Source organism: Aethalodelphis obliquidens, unplaced genomic scaffold (assembly GCF_003676395.1).
Source record: "Aethalodelphis obliquidens isolate GAN/ISIS:26980383/991018 unplaced genomic scaffold, ASM367639v1 scaffold6, whole genome shotgun sequence".
Taxonomy (NCBI): domain Eukaryota; kingdom Metazoa; phylum Chordata; class Mammalia; order Artiodactyla; family Delphinidae; genus Aethalodelphis; species Aethalodelphis obliquidens.
Genome location: NW_020837950.1, coordinates 53,864,721 through 53,881,330, shown reverse-complemented (window position 1 = coordinate 53,881,330; position 16,610 = coordinate 53,864,721). Strand labels below are relative to the sequence as shown.

The 16,610-nt window shown below is 36.3% G+C and overlaps 1 long non-coding RNA gene across 1 annotated transcript in view; it reads left to right on the top strand.

Moving 5' to 3' along the window:
- Positions 1-16,099, top strand: part of LOC113619054 (uncharacterized) — a 164,753-nt gene extending 148,654 nt beyond the window's left edge. The window contains exons 17-19 of the long non-coding RNA XR_003432261.1: positions 6,951-7,070; positions 12,921-13,102; positions 16,056-16,099. This is a non-coding gene — a long non-coding RNA (uncharacterized LOC113619054). The remainder of the gene's footprint in view (positions 1-6,950; positions 7,071-12,920; positions 13,103-16,055) is intronic.
- Positions 16,100-16,610: the final 511 nt, after the last annotated feature.

The window sequence follows — 16,610 nt, the reverse complement described above, 5'->3', positions numbered from 1 at the left end:
AAAAATAAAAGCCTATAGTTTTTGGTTATAGCTATAAAGAATAAATTTGTTGAATAAAGAATTTTTGTAGATTGTTTTTAAAAACAAAGCAAATTCATATCCTTTATTTAAAACACCACATAGAATAAAAATAAAAGGAGGATGTCCATTATTTCTATGTAATTGAAGACTCTATTCATCCTCTTCTTCACACTAAGAATAGAACAGGAGGAAACTGTTTTTTAGTACATATGCATTTGAAATTCTCAGTGATCTGGAGTGATTTCTATTCATCTCAATATAAAGAGTGGCTTAGTATGAAGCTTTACTAATGAGGAGGACTTGATTGTCCTGTGGTAGGTTTTACAATCCTCCCTGATAAACCTATAGGCATCTCAGAACCAGATATTTGCTAACTCCAAGGAACTAGAAGATACCAGCCTACTTGCTTCAAAAAATATTTATCGAGAGCCATCAATGTGTTCAACCCCATTATGTGATCCAATAAATAAATCATTCATTTCACAGGACATTTGTTGAGTTCCTATGATGTGCCTTGTACAAAGTGCTAAGTGCTCAGGAATAAAGGTGGGTAACATATAGTCCCTACCCACAAAGAACTCACTAGCTAGTTGTGGGACCAGGTATAAATGCAAATCACAATATACTGTATGATATGTGCTGGAATGGAGGTAGATTCACTACTTTTTGGTATCTCAGTGGTGAATAAAAGAATTATGCTGGGGGTGGTGATGAAAGGAGTGCTTATGGAGCACTGCCAAAAGAAGAAATGATATTTGAGGTGGAGTTTGTAGACAGAAGAAGAGAGAGAGAGAAGAGAAAGAGAAGTATAAGTAGGTAAGGAGATAGGTAAGGAGGGAAGCAGGGAGGAAGAGAAGGAAAAAAGGAGGGAGGGAGGAAAGCTGAAGGATAATACAGATGCACAGAGACACTAACAAGGACGTGGAGACATAAGTAAGCATGTAAGTTTAAGAACTACTGTAAACAAAACAAAACAAAACAAAACCCCCCAGAAACCTCAATTAAATAGTCAAGAGACTAGAAGGGGAACTCTCATGCCCTGTGACAATAGCAGAGCCCAACAGGAAGAAGACAGACTCCTTTCCTGGCAAGGGCTCAGCCAATGAAAAGCCACTGGACTCTTTGTTTCCTGTAGCCTGCCCAACTTCCTTTTCCCCTCTACAAAAGTGTTCTTGCCTTGCTCCGTGGGAACTTGCACATGGCTCAGCATGGTTGCAGACACTACATGACAGTTCTCTACTGATCCTGAGTAAACCCATCTTTGCTGGAGAAATGTCTGGCAGTCTGTTTGATTTGGGTCAATACTACTAATGGAGAGGTGTGGCTAGAGAATAAAGGCTGGGGCCAGGGCAGTGTTGGAATGCTAGAGCTGATGCTGGAAGCCTTGACTGTAGTATATAAAGGACCTCGGTGCTGTGGTAGATTTTGGACTTTATCTTAAAAGCAGTGAAGAGCTAACAAACATTCTTAAGCAAATAAATGAGAAATTCAGGGGGGTTTTGGTGGTTATTTGGTGGTTATTTTGGTTTGTTATGTTTTGGATGTTGCTGTTTAGATGTGTGTTTTAGAAGGTTACTTTGGGAGTAGTGTGTGAGGTCCTGATGCCTCTGTTACTAATAACAATTAGCCAGGTCTTGACAAAGAGCTGTGAGAGATGAGGGGATCTAAACTACATAGTGACAGTAGAAATGGAAAATTGTTATCAGCTCTTGCCTGAGACAGGGTCTGGAAACAAACAAACAACTTAGATTGGAAAAGTGGATTTCCAGTTATTAATGGCATAATCTTTGGCAGGTTACTTAACCTCTCTATAACTCAGGGTTTTTTTGTTTTAATCTGTAAAAGATTAATAAAAATAATATCTACCTCATAAGGTTGTTAGGAAGATTAAATGAGTTAATATATTAAAAGCACTTAGAATAAATAGTACCTGACGTAGTGATTGTAATATGTGCAAGTGATTATTAATATTATCTATTCAGAGAGAAGTAAATCTCATATTTTTGGAATGAAGGAAGAACAGACCATTTAATTTGGAATGTAGGGAAGAGGAAAATGCCAAAAGGCAAAGACTGCTGGAGTTCAGAGGGTACTCCAGTTGCGGGTAATAGCAAGAGCTAAGGCTCAGAGCAGGGAAAGGATAGGAGATGTTGAGGTTTCAGGAAAAGGTTCAAAGGGTCATGCTTCAACAGGAAATAATTTCTTCAACAGGCAAAAAAAAATCTGAGAGCCTAAGGGCAAGGAAGACTCAACCTTGCCAATTAATAGGGGACCATAAAAATTTATCATCAAATTGTGATACTTTTGAAAGAGAAAAAAATAGTAAAAGTGATAAAAATTAAATTATTTATTTTAATATATTTTTGAAATATTTATTGTCCAAAAATTGTTTTATTCAAAATTATTTAAAAATATAAGTCTTTCTGGGAAAAAACTACATACATTAAAGGAAATTTTTTAAATTTAAAAAATTTTTAATCTGAACATTTAAAGATGACTTAAGTGTAATAATTACAAGAATAGAAAATTACAGGTAAATATCTGTCATGAGCAGAGACGCAAAAGTCCTGTGTGAGATATGAGCAAATCTAATAAAGGACATATAAAAAGGGTAGTACATCAAGACCAAACAGAGTTTATTCCAGAAATGCAAGATTGATTTAACATTTAAAACTCAGTGTAACTCATTACATTAACAGAATAAAGGAAAAGAACATATAGTTATCTCAATAGATGCAGAAAAAGTATGATCAAGGAAAAACAAAACAAAATAAAAAACCCAAACCTCTTAGCAAACTGGAAATGTAAGGGAACTGTCTTATTTCAGCAAGAATATCTTTTTTAAAAATTGACAACTACATTTTACTTAATGGTTAATTTTAAACATTTGCCTCTTCAGTTAGGATTAAGATAAATATGACCACTATAACTACTTCTATTCTACATTGTACTGGAGGTACTAGTCAATGCTATAAGGCAAGACAAATAAAAGAAACAAAAGATATAACAAAGAGTAAAAAGTAAAAAACTTTACTTTCTTAGGGAAAAAAGTAAAGTTGTCATTTGCAGATGACATGATTATGTATGTATGTATGTATGTAAAAAGTCTAAAAGAATGTACTATTAGAATTAATAAACACAGCTACTGGAAACAATATCAATATCCAAAACTCAATTGTATTCTATATACTAGGAATAATTAGAAAATGAAAATAAATTTTAAATAGCATTATAAATGACACTGAAAAATAAAACTCCTAAGAATAAATCTAAAAAATGATGTGCAGAGTTTCCCTGGTGGTGCGGTGGTTGAGAGTCCACCTGCTGATGCAGGGTACACGGGTTCATGTCCTGGTCCGGGAAGATCCCACATGCCATGGAGTGGCTGGGCCCCTGAGCCATGGCTACTGAGCCTGCACGCCTGGAGACTGTGCTCCTCAACGGGAGAGGCCACAGCAGTGAGAGGCCCATGTACCACAAAAATATAAAAAAAATTTTTTTAAAATGATGTGCAAAACCTCTGTGCTGAAAAGTACAGAATATTGCTAATGTGATTATAAAGACCTAAATAAATGGAAGGATATTCTATGTTTATGATCAGAAGATTCATGGTAGTAGAAATGTCAATTCTCCCCCAGAGTGATTTACAAACAATTCAAAATCTCAGACTTTTTTGTGTGTGCCAATTAAAAAGCGCATTCTAAAATTTATATGAAAATGCAAATTACCTAATATAGCCAAGGCATCTTGAAGAGAAACAAAGAGATTGGAGGAACATAAAGATATCAAGGTTTGTCATGAAACAACAGAAATTATAACAGAATGGTGTTGGTTCAATGACAGGCAAACAGACCAGTATAACAAAGTAAGGAATTCAGAAACAGATTCATGCATATAAAATCATTTGATTTATGGCAAAGTCACTACAGCAATTCAGTAAAATAAATGATAGTCTTTTTAATAAAAGGATGCCAGAAAAAAGAGATACAATACTGGAAAAAATTAAATATGACTCCTAGCTTACATAAAAATTTAAGATGGATTAATAGTCTGAATTAATAGACTGAATATTTGTATCTCTCAGAAATTAATATGTTGAAACCTAATCCCCAATATGATGGTATTTGGAGATGGGACCTTTGGGAGGTGATTAGGTCATGAGGGTGGAGCCCTCATTAATGGGATTAGTGCCCTTATAAAAGAGGCTCCAGAGTTCCCTTTGTCCCTTCTGCCAAGAACCTGGGAAGTGGAACCTCACCGGTGCCTTGTGCCCTGATTGTGGAATTCCCAGACTCCAGAACTGTGAGAAATAAGTATATAGAAACATTCCATACCTTAATGTGAAAAGTCAGATAATGAATTTTCAAGAAGAAAACACGGAATACCTTTATAGCCTTGAGAAAAGCATAGATTTCCAAATAGAACATACAGTTCACTAATCATAGAATAAAATACTGATGAATTTACCTTTATTAAAATTAAGAACCTTTATTTTATCAAAAGCCATCATGAATAGAGTAAATAGGAAGCCACAAATTGGAAGAGCATATTTGAAATACATATATCTCCCAAAGGACTTGTGTCCAAAATAAAGAAATAACTCATATAAAACAATAGGAAAGAGACACTTAGCCCAAAATTTTTTAAATGAGCAAAAGATTTGAATAGGCACTCCACAAAAAAAGGTATCTAAATCACCAATAAATATATAAAAAGATGTTCAATATTATTAATAACAGTGAAATGCAAATTAAAACAGTAATAAAATACCAACAACACCCATTAAAATGGCTATAATTAAAAGGACTGAAAATACGAACTGTTGGCAAGGATGTAAAGGAACTGGAACTCTAATGTTGCTGGTGATAGTGTTAGTGATAGTTCGGAAAACTGTTTAGCAATATCTACTAGAGCTAAACATCCCAAACTCTATGACACAGTGATATCCACTTCTAGGTATGTACTCAAGAAAGATGATTACCTATGTGTGCCTGCCAAGTATATATATATATACCAAAAATGCCCATAGGAGTATTACTCATAATGGCCCCAAACTGGTAATAAACCAAATGTTCACTAATAGTGCAATGGATAACTTAAAAGTGGTATATTCATATAATAGAATACTATACAACAACAAAAAGGAATAAACCTCTGTAATACCCCAAAGCATGGATGAGTTTTACAATGTTGAAAGAGGTTAGAGATAAAAGAATGCATATTGTGGGACTTCCCTGGTGGTGCAGTGGTTAAGAATCCACCTGCCAGGGCTTCCCTGGTGGTGCAGTGGTTGAGAGTCTGCCTGCCAATGCAGGGGACACGGGTTCGTGCCCCGGTCCGGGAAGATCCCACATGCTGTGGAGCGGCTGGGCCCGTGAGCCACGGCTACTGAGCCCGTGCGTCTGGAGCTTGTGTTCCGCAACGGGAGGGGCCGCGGCAGTGAGAGGCCCGCGCACCGCGATGAAGAGTGGCCCCCGCTCGCCGCAACTAGAGAAAGCCCACGCACAGAAAAGAAGACCCAGCACAGCCAAAAATAAATAAATAAATGGGAAAAAAAAAAAAAAAAAGAATCCACCTGCCAATGCAGGGGACACGGGTTCAAGCCCTGGTCTGGGAAGATCCCACATGCCACAGAGCAACAAAGCCCATGCACCACAACTACTGAGCCTGTGCTCTAGAGCCCACGAGCCACAACTACTGAAAGCCCACGCACTGTAGAGCCCGCACGCCACAACTACTGAGCCCACACACGGCAGTTACTGAAGTCCACCCCGCCTAGGGTCCGTGCTCAGCAACAAGAGAAGCCACCGCAATGAGAAGCCCACACACCACAAAAGAGTAGCCCCCGTCGCCACAACTAGAGAAAGGCTGCGAGCAGCAACAAAGACCCAACACAGCCAAAAAATAAATAAATAAATATTTTTTTAAAAAAGAATGCATATTGTAATATTCATTTATATGAAGTTCAAAAGGAGTCAAAAGTAATTTTTTTGGTTACAGAGGTCAGAAGAGTAGTAACTTATTTGGGGCTAAATCAACTGGGAGGAGGCGTCAGGGTGTGTGTGGTGCTGGAATGTTCTTCTCTTGATCTGAATGGTGTTTGCACACTTATATACACATGTAAAAAAATCATTAAGCCTTAAGATAGGTGAATTTTATGGTATGTGTTATATCTTCACTTAAAGAAGATAAATATAGATAGTAAAAATGATACGTACAGAATTATTATCCTCATTATGTCTTCATGTATCAGTTTCTTAGTCATATTTCTCTAATATCATGTCACTGGTATTTTCCTATGGTCTTATTATTTTGTATGTTTGTTACAAAATTACTTGCAATCTTTAAAATGGTGTTTTATTGTTAATATATATGAAACTGTTAATATCTTCAGTTGATTTCTTCTATTTCAACCATACTATTTTTTTTTTTTTTTTTTTTTTTTGAGGTACGCGGGCCTCTCACTGTTGTGGCCTCTCCCGTTGCGGAGCACAGGCTCCGGACGCGCAGGCTCAGCAGCCATGGCTCACGGGCCCAGCCGCTCTGCGGCATGTGGGATCTTCCCGGACCGGGGCACGAACCCGTGTCCCCTGCATCAGCAGGCAGACTCTCAACCACTGTGCCACCAGGGAAGCCCTCCCATACTATTTTTAATTATGAAAATACTCTCTACAGTTACTGAGGTACCTGGTCAGATCAATAATAATGCTAAATTGAGAATATTTTCCATTTTAATTGCATTATATTGAAATATAGTAATATTTCAGCCAAAATATTTTCACAAGTACTCTCTTTTTGCCTCCACTCAGAGTATATTTATTCAATAAATGTTTTATTAGATGAAATTTGTCAAATTATCTCTCTCTATGATTCTTTTGAATGTTTTGCCAAATTTAAATTCATTTGAGTTTTATTCTATTTTGGCACAGAGAATTTTCTCCAACAAAAGTGGGAACACAAAGGACATTCAAGATATCCCAAAGATCTATTATCTAATTTCAAAATCAAATCTTGCACTATTTGGACTTTCATTATTTCAGTATTTACAAGTAAGTTGAATATATTGTATTGCACTTAGATTGATTTACAAAGAACTTCCTTAAGGGCTCAAGCATTTCTAAAATTTGATAACATGTAGCAAAGAGAGAAAGCATCTACTTCCACACTGAATCTGAATTATTTTTTTATTTCAACATCAAATTTGTAAAAAAAAAAAAAGATGTATACAGTTTAGTAACTCTAACTGCATGTACATACAAAATATTTATAAAATTTAACAACTATAGCTTCTATTTCAATTGTTAGATCATCACAGCTCTTTTAGGATGCAATTATGAATTTTGTATGTACCACAACCAATACGATAAGCACATTTCTTCAATGTATATATCTTAATTTAGTGGAACATTGCTTTTACCATGTTTTTACAAAGTTGTCCATCAAAATTTGTGTTCATTTTATTACTGAAATAAGCCAATAATTTTATATCACTGTTGAACTATTAAACTAAATTTATAATGTTTTTAACAATAGTGTGAGATGCTTTATCTAAACAGAATGAACTTTAAATAGTTTTACTTTGAGTCCATGATTTGTGTGGGAAAAAATCTTGAACCATTTTTAATTGGCTGGCTTTTATTTGTAGCACCTGATATGTTGTTGTAAGAGTCTCATCATTTAACTATCTGTGACGTTAGCATCCTGTTAGAACTAATAAAATAACAGCTATCACTTCACTTTTTGTACAATCATAAGAAAACTGGGAATCTAAAATGAGCGAAATGTAGAAGTAAAATCATTTGATCCAAATGGAAAGTCCTGCTGCAGAGTGACATGTAAATACACCTTCTGCAGCTGCACATGTTAAATCATGATCTCCAGGACAATCATCTTAAAATAACATTAACTTTTGAAGTGGATACTTTCAGTTTTCACATGCTCAGCAATTATGGCCCCATTGTTGGATGCGGAATTTAAAAATTTTGAAAGTTACACCTTCAACATTAGCTTTTTTGAGAAACAGAAACTCAGTACTTAATTTTTCATGAAACACTCTTGGCTTTCAGCCTATTACTGTCAAAAGAGTTGACTGCAATTTTTATAAAGGCATGGATAACAAAATAAGAAAATTTTAAAGATTTTTACCATGGGATACTGACAAAACTGCTGTAGCAAGAGTACTCAGACCACTCTTGGTACACAGTATGGTAACCAGCCTCCATTTCCTGAACATATTTCGTGGACAACTAATCTGTAATTACCCACATTTCCTAATGACCCTGCTGATTAGCAGCCTGGCAGCTTGTTACATCATGAAATCTGTAGCATGGGCCATGGCATAATTGGCTAGAACACCAAATAGATTGCAGGGGCAACTGTGTTGAATACTTCTTCCTCCACCCTCAAGACCAGAAGGATTTAACTGTTCCTAGTCGCCTGAATCCAAGGGCACATCATTTTATCAATTAAGACTCCACATGCTATCCTGAACAGCAGTTGTTATTTTATATATGTATAGTTTATATATAATACATATATATATATAAAAAATATATATATTATATATAATACATATATATAATATATATAAAATATATATTTAGAATATATAAAATATATATTTATATATAAATATAAAATATATATTTATATATATATAATATATATATATATATAATACATATATATAAAAATATATATATAATACATATATATATAATATATATATATAAAATATATATATATATATAGTGGAACAGAAAGGTTCTGGAATAGAAAGATAGTCTCTCTAACCAGGCAACTCTCTTTATATGTCCTAAACTGAGAATTCTTTTCCCTGCATATTAGCCTCATACTTCTAGATGAGACTACAGCAGAAGTTGCAAGTACAGAATAAAGGCCCATCAAATTGATCTTTGCTTATTTTAATACAACACTTAACAATACTTGTTTAAATCAGGAAAAAAAAATCCAAGTGGATGGTACAAGGGAATAGGCATAAATGGGGATTGTCTCAGGCATACTGGGGCATATGAAAACCCTAAAGTAGTTTAAATTCACAGTGGAAATAAATTCAATTCAAATCCACAAATATTTGTTGAGGACCTACTAAGTCCAAGAACTTTAGCTATAAGCTGAAAGGAAAATACAAATAGGAATTGAGCCAATTCTTTCCTCTTACCCTTAGGAAGGATAAGGCATATATACAAAGGATTCATATTCAGAGTAGAATGGTATGACATTTTCTTAAAAATTAATGATGTAAGACTCTTGCATTGAAAAAAATAACACAGTATTTGTTTCCAATGATTAAACTTGAGCTTTTGAGTAAAAACGAAAATTTGGAAAACTTGTATCCACCACTGTGAGTTTGACAGTTTCCCAATATCGAAAGGCTTTTCTGATGCGATTCATAATATGATAGTAATATGAACAAATGTGATAGTGAAAAGTGTCAACATTTCAAGGACTTGCATAACTCAGTGGATCAATACTTTCCAAATGACTAATGTGTAAGCAATGTTACAAAAATGGCCATCCAAATTGCAAGATAGACAAGTGGATTTTAATATAACAGTTTGAACATTTTATTGATATGGTTTCAGAGTTCACATTACAAACTAACCTTTAAGAAACAACCCCTTGTTAAGTTTTGGTGTATATCCAAAAAAGAAAGAATATCCACAGTTTTCTGAAAAGGCTATTAAATACGTCCTTCTTTTTCCAACTACCTATCGCTATAAGGCTGAACTTTCTTTCTGTCCTTCAGCCAAACAGCTAATCACAACAGATTTAATACAAAAATGGTTATGATAATCCAGCTGTCTTCTAGTAAACCAGGCATTAAAGAGGTTTGCAAAAATGTAAAACAATGCTAATTTTCTCACTAAATTGTTCTGTTTTAGAAAATATATTTTTTCATTAAAATATTATTTACACTGACATGTAACGGCCTTATTGCTATTTTGAAAGGAATTAGTATATAAAGATTGCCTTAAATAATACAACTGTGTCTAATTTCATGACACTGGTGCTACAGGGAAAACAGGGGAAAGAGAGATTATGGCAGAAAAGATACGGAAAGTTTTCACAAAAGACCTGGTATTCCACTTTAGACTCTGAAAAGTAGGACTTTAAGAGGAACTCTTTTTGAAAGGATGAAAAGTCATACGTAAAGGCTTAGAAACAGGAAAGCATCTGTTATTCTCAGGAAATAATGAGTAATGAGTTCAGTTGGCTGAAATATAAGGAAGGCACCATTCTCTCCTGCTTCTCTTGTTAACTCTCCCTCTCCCTCTCCCTTTCTGGCTTTTCTTTCTCTCCCACTCCATAAATCTTGATGCTTCCAACAGTTTTGTCTTTGGATCTGTCTTCTCACTCTATATGTCTCCCTCAACAATCATGTCCATCTTCAAGATTGGAACTTCACTTCTTGGCTGCTGAATCCCAGATGTTTATCTCACATTCCTTCCTGAGCTCTAGAATTATATGTTCTGGACATCTTGAAAGCAACAAACCAAAAATGGAATAAATGTTTTCCCAGAAGCCACTCCCCCTCCTATATCCCCTTTCTTGGCATCCCCCCATATTCAGAAATAACTCACGTCAAAAACAGCAGAGTCACTTTAATCTTCACTCTCACCTTCCTCCCCTATCTTCTTTCAATTTCATCCCCTTCCATCACCACTCTTCCTTGTTTTTCTTTTCTGTACTATTATGGTATTTTCTTAGTTCTTTTCTGCCACTAGTCTCACAACTTTCCATTTTATCCTCCTTATTGCTACTAAATCCAATAGTACAAAAGCAACAAATCTAATCATGTTTCCCTGTCTTGAAACCCTTTGATGCCCGCCCCCTCCAAGGATTCCCTAACACCTTGGTGGAACATAAAATGTCATCCATTACCTGGCCCTTGATTACTTCTCCATCCTTAATGCTTCGCAGGTACCCTCCACAGCCCATAGCAAACCTATTTCTTGATTCTGCCATATTAAAGAACTTGTAGTTCTCAAAATGACTCCAGGTTGTTTTACTTTTCCATGACCTTGTTCAGGTGTTTTCTCATCCAGGAATGTCTTTTTCTGCCCCATCAACAAAGGATACCAATTCACCTTTCATCATTATTCTAGAGATACATTTCCTCTAAGAATTTTTCTCTTCACATTGGCTTAAGTGACATTTATTTTCCTCTTTTAATAATAACATTTAAAGTGATTATTAGCATGTGAAATCTGTTTCTGAAGCTGTTCTTAATTGATTTCCCCTCTTCACAGCACAAAATACTGAATAAAGCATTTTGCAAGGGTTCATCTTGTTTTAAATAAAAAGCAAAGAAAATTTAAATATCTAGCAGAAAGTACCCAAATCCATATTTCTTCTAATATTTCTACATATAAACTGGCAAAAAAAAGAGCCAAGGTTTACAAAACACATGTCCAATAGCCATGTGTGTATTATGTCCTTTCAAAACTTTTTTCACAAATAATTTTATATTTCCAGAGTTCCTTGAATATTTTGCAAATTTAATTTTTGCTAGACTTGACATTCTTTTATATCACAGAGGTATTTTGTTTTGAGAGGTTTTTTCCTCAAACTGAGTCACATTTCTACTCTTTAATATTAATAGAGCTGGTTATTCACAGCTCATTTTAAAAAGGATTAAAATTCTTAAGCAGCAACATCATAGCTGTATTTGCCATCCCCTGAATTCAAGTGATATCAGAGGTACAGATATGCCTGCCAGAGACTTGCTTCATTACTGAGCTCAGGTCCCCCAAATCAGTGAGCATCCAATCCAGCAGATAGAAAGAAGCTCTGAGCAGCTGCACAAAATGAAAGGCTTTTATAGGTAGAAGGGAGTGGGAACAAGGAAGTTTTATCAGGCAAAAAGCAAATTGGTTACTGCAAGGTTATTTTCCTTTAGGGGATGGCACGGGTCTATCAGGCAGCATGGGTCTATCAGGCAGATTACCTCACTACTGCTGATCAGGCAACTCCCGATTGACTGGTGTGAGATTCCATTTCTGGGAGAGCCCAAACTGTAATTAAGTCTTGGTTTGGTGACGTGGGGCTTAGTATGAGTGACCCCATTTGAGGCCTGTTGTCTTATCTTAAAAAAAAAACAAATTTGGATGGAGATATACCGAGGAAATGCAAAATGTTCAAAGCTTTTATGCCTAATTACATGAGGAAGACATTATCCCAGTTATAGAAACGACAGGTCACACATTTACATAGGAGCCTAGACTTCAGTCTATCACACTCATGCAAAGAGCAGGAACAATGATTATAAAGACAGGGAAGTGCCGCTCATTTGCTAACTAAGGTGATTCAGTGATAAGAGATTTTTTTCATCGGTCTGTAATTGCAGGGATGTTTTTCAGGGCCTTGTAAGCACCTGATGCATGGTAGGAGGGAGCTGGTTCTTTTAAAAGGGCTTAATAGAGAGAGGCAAGAAATAAGGAAGCAAGGCAGTGACGAATTAGAAAAAAGAAAAGGTTATGTGAAAACCATCTGAGAAATTAGCCAACATTTGTGGAGAGAATATAGAATGTAGAAGTTAGGGTTCTTTATGTAGATAATGAGACTATCAAGATTTAGTGAAGCCAAAGTTTTATGACAGAGTGGTGAGATCTAACAAATCAGATTTCCCCTCATTTATATTACCATTTAAAAGATTTTGTTTCATTGTAAACTGTATGGTTAATTTAGTGGGGCAATAAATGGTTTAAAACCATAGTAGAAACAGTAGATACATTAGTGATACGTTTAAACAGGACAGAAAGTTCAACCTCAGAAATAGGAAAGAGGAGGCGGTTCCTCCTCTCCAAGAGAGTACATGGAAGGTCATCCTATCTAAGGAGAAGGTTTTGATTTCCCACTTTCTGCTTCCCACTCAGTGACACTTTGCACCTGCTTTCTGTAAAGATGAGATCTTAAAGCTGAAATTTGGAGGCAGAAGAATTGGCTTTTAGAGTTAAAGCACTGTGCTACAAAAACAGATTTGTATCTTCCCTTGGACGGCTTGGAAACTGTCAGTGCAATCCAGGGTAAGAAGGTGTGGAACCTAGAAAGACAGAAGGTAAGAGCCAAATTCCCAGGAACTCAAGCACTGTGTACAGTGTTGGGTTAAAGTGAGCCATAAATGGATGACTTCCCTTCCCCTCCCCTCCCTTCTCCCCTCCCCCTCTCTATTTGTTACACATTTTAATGTGTGTGTGTGTGTATATATATATATATATATATACATAGAGAGAGAGAGAGAGAGAGAGAGAATTCTTTTATAAAATTTTGCTTCAAAGTATTCTCTTGGGGCTTCCCTGGTGGCGCAGTGGTTGAGAGTCCACCTGCTGATGCAGGGGACACGGGTTCGTGCCCCGGTCCGGGAAGATCCCACATGCTGCGGGGCGGCTGGGCCCGTGAGCCATGGCTACTGAGCCTGTGCGTCCGGAGCCTATGCTCTGCAACGGGAGAGGCCACAACAGTGAGAGGCCCACGTACAGCAAAAAAAAAAAAAAAAAAAGTATTCTCTTGAAATGCAGTTATAATTCAAATTTGCTTAACTCTTAAAATAGGATTTTTTTTTTTTTTGGCTGTGTTGGGTCTTCGTTTTTGTGCGAGGGCTTTCTCTAGTTGCTGAGAGCGGGGGCCACTCTTCATCGCGGTGCGCGGGCCTCTCACTGTCGCGGCCTCTCTTGTTGCGGAGCACAGGCTCCAAACGCGCAGGCTCAGTAGTTGTGGCTCACGGGCCTAGTAGCTCCGCGGCATGTGGGATCTTCCCAGACCAGGGCTCGAACCCGTGTCCCCTGCATTGGCAGGCAGATTCTCAACCACTGCGCCACCAGGTAAGCCCAGACTAGAATGATTTTTAAGGCTTCTTCCAACTCTGACATTTGATTATCCTATGAAATCTGGGTTAAGTAGAGAGGCACATTCATATAGCACATTAACATCTGGTAGAGGCACACCTGAAGTGTTAGAGCAGAGAGGGACAAAATCAGCTTCTGAAATATTGAAATTGCCCCTCCTCAACAAATGAGTACCTTGCTTTGTAACAAAATAAGAACAAAAAGGATCACATTATAGCAACAAGTAGAATTTGTTACAAGTGAACAGGGCTAAAAGCAGCAAAGGCAAAGAATACATAGGTGAGATCACCAAAAGACAAGTGCCAACATGTATGCTGGTCTGTTCTTATTCAATCTTCCAAGTGAGATAGATAATGCAAATAAAATTTAGATAACAAATAATGCAATTACAATACAATAATAAATCCAATGAGAAGCAACCATGCTCATTGGGACAGTGTTTTGACGGATATACTTGTGTATATTTATTTGGCTTGACCACTTACCAGCTATGTGTACTTGGGTTAAGTTATGTGTTCATTGTAGAACATTTGAAAAATATATAAAATATCAAAGAACGAAAAAAATCCTCAATGCAAGGAATTCTGGAAAATATTATTTTAGCTTTCCAACCTTTATACTAAAGGAAAGCAAACCAGAACAGGTGTTTCTGTATTTGTGATGTTTATCACTTTTACCTAAAACATCATTTGAATACATGTGCTAAAGCCATTTCCTTTAAGAGCGCGAACAGAAATGTTCACCATCGTTTTTTGTTTTTTTTTTAATTTATGTATTTTATTTATTTTATTTTTGGCTGCGTTGGGTCTTAGTTGCTGCACGTGGGCTTTCTCTAGTTGCGGCAAGCAGGGGCTACTCTTCTTTGCAGTGCGCGGGCTTCTCACTGCGGTGGCTTCTCTTGTTGAGGAGCACAGGCTCTACGTGCGCGGGCTTCAGTAGTTGTGGCTCACGGGCTCTAGAGCGCAGGCTCAGTAGCTCTGGTGCATGAGCTTAATTGCTCCACGACATGTGGGATCTTCCCAGACCAGGGCTCGAACCCGTGTCCCCTGCATTGGCAGGCAGATTCTTAAGCACTGTGCCACCAGGGAAGCCCACCATCATTTATTAATCAACATTATTTTGGAAGTTTCAATGAGAGCAATAAAAAATGTTAAATGAAATAATTTGTAAAACCACTGGTATAAAAAATATAGAGAGCTGATGATGTAGTTGTACACCTAAAAATATCAGTTTTAAAGTAATAAAAAAAGAGAATTTGATAATTTGATCACATATATATTTAAAAATCAATAGCTTTTCTTTCCCTTACTGTCAATAAACAGACACAGAAATGAGAAAAAGCAAACACACATAAAACAGATAGCAATAAAGAATTAAGCTAAAAAGAAAAATACAGGACCAATATTTTAAAAAAAACAACAAAAAACAGAAACCAAAAAAATCTATACTAACTTATTGAAGGGCTCAAAGGCAAAGCAATCAACTGAGTATGGTCTGGGTTGGAAAATCTTAATATCACAAAAATATCAAGCCTGTAGAAAAACAATAAATTCAATTAAAAGTATGTAACTAAAATACAGTAAACTCTACATAATTAAATACACAATTTGAGATACACAGACACGCACACCACACACACACACCTGTAAAACCATCATCACAATCAAGATAATGAACATATCCATCAACCTCAAAAGTATCCATTGCCCCTCTATAATCCCCCACTCTGCCCCCTCCCCATTTCTAGCAACTACTGATCTACTTTCTGTCACTATACACTAGTTTTCATTTTTTGGAAATTTATGAAAATGGAATCTTCTGTTCTCCTTTTTGTTTGGCTTTTTTCACTCAACATAATTATTTTGAGATTCATTCATTTGTTGCATGTAGTTCATTCCTCTTTATTGTTGAGTATTTTACTGTATGGATATACCACAATTTGTATACCTATTCACCTGTTCATAGAAATTTGGGTTAATTTCAGCTTTGAGCCTTTACAAATAATGCTGTTATGAACATTTGTGTACAGACATGTGTTTTTGTTCTTGGAACTTTAAAGTCTCTAGAAGAAAACAGGAGAAAATTATTTGTGATCTAGATTTTAAAGTTTTAGGTTTTTCATTAAGATCTATGTTCCATTTTGAATTAATTTTTTTTTTTTTGCAGTACGCGGGCCTCTCACTGCTGTGGCCTCTCCCGTTGCGGAGCACAGGCTCCGGACGCTCAGGCTCAGTGGCCATGGCTCACAGGCCCAGCCGCTCCACGGCATGCGGGATCCTCCCAGACCAGGGCACGAACCCACGTCCCCTGCATCGGCAGGTGGACTCTCAACCACTGCGCCACCAGGGAAGCCCTTGAATTAATTTTTAAATATGATGCGAGGTAGGAGGTACAGATTGAAGTTCATTTTTTTGCATGTGAATATCAAATTGTTCCAGTACCATTTATTGGAATGACAAGAAAAGCCTGTTCTCCTTTTTTAACTTTGTTGAAAATCAATTGAATATAAATATATATATTTCTATATAAATATATCCAGAATCTCTAATCTGTTTCCTTAATGTTTTTGTCTATTTTGTTGCTAATACCATACTGATTTGATTATTGTAGCTTTATAATAAGTCTTAAGGTCAGATGATATAAGTTCCCCAACTCTGTTCTTTTTCAAAGTTGTTTTGATTTTTTTTAAAATAAATTTTATTTATTTATTTATTTATGGCT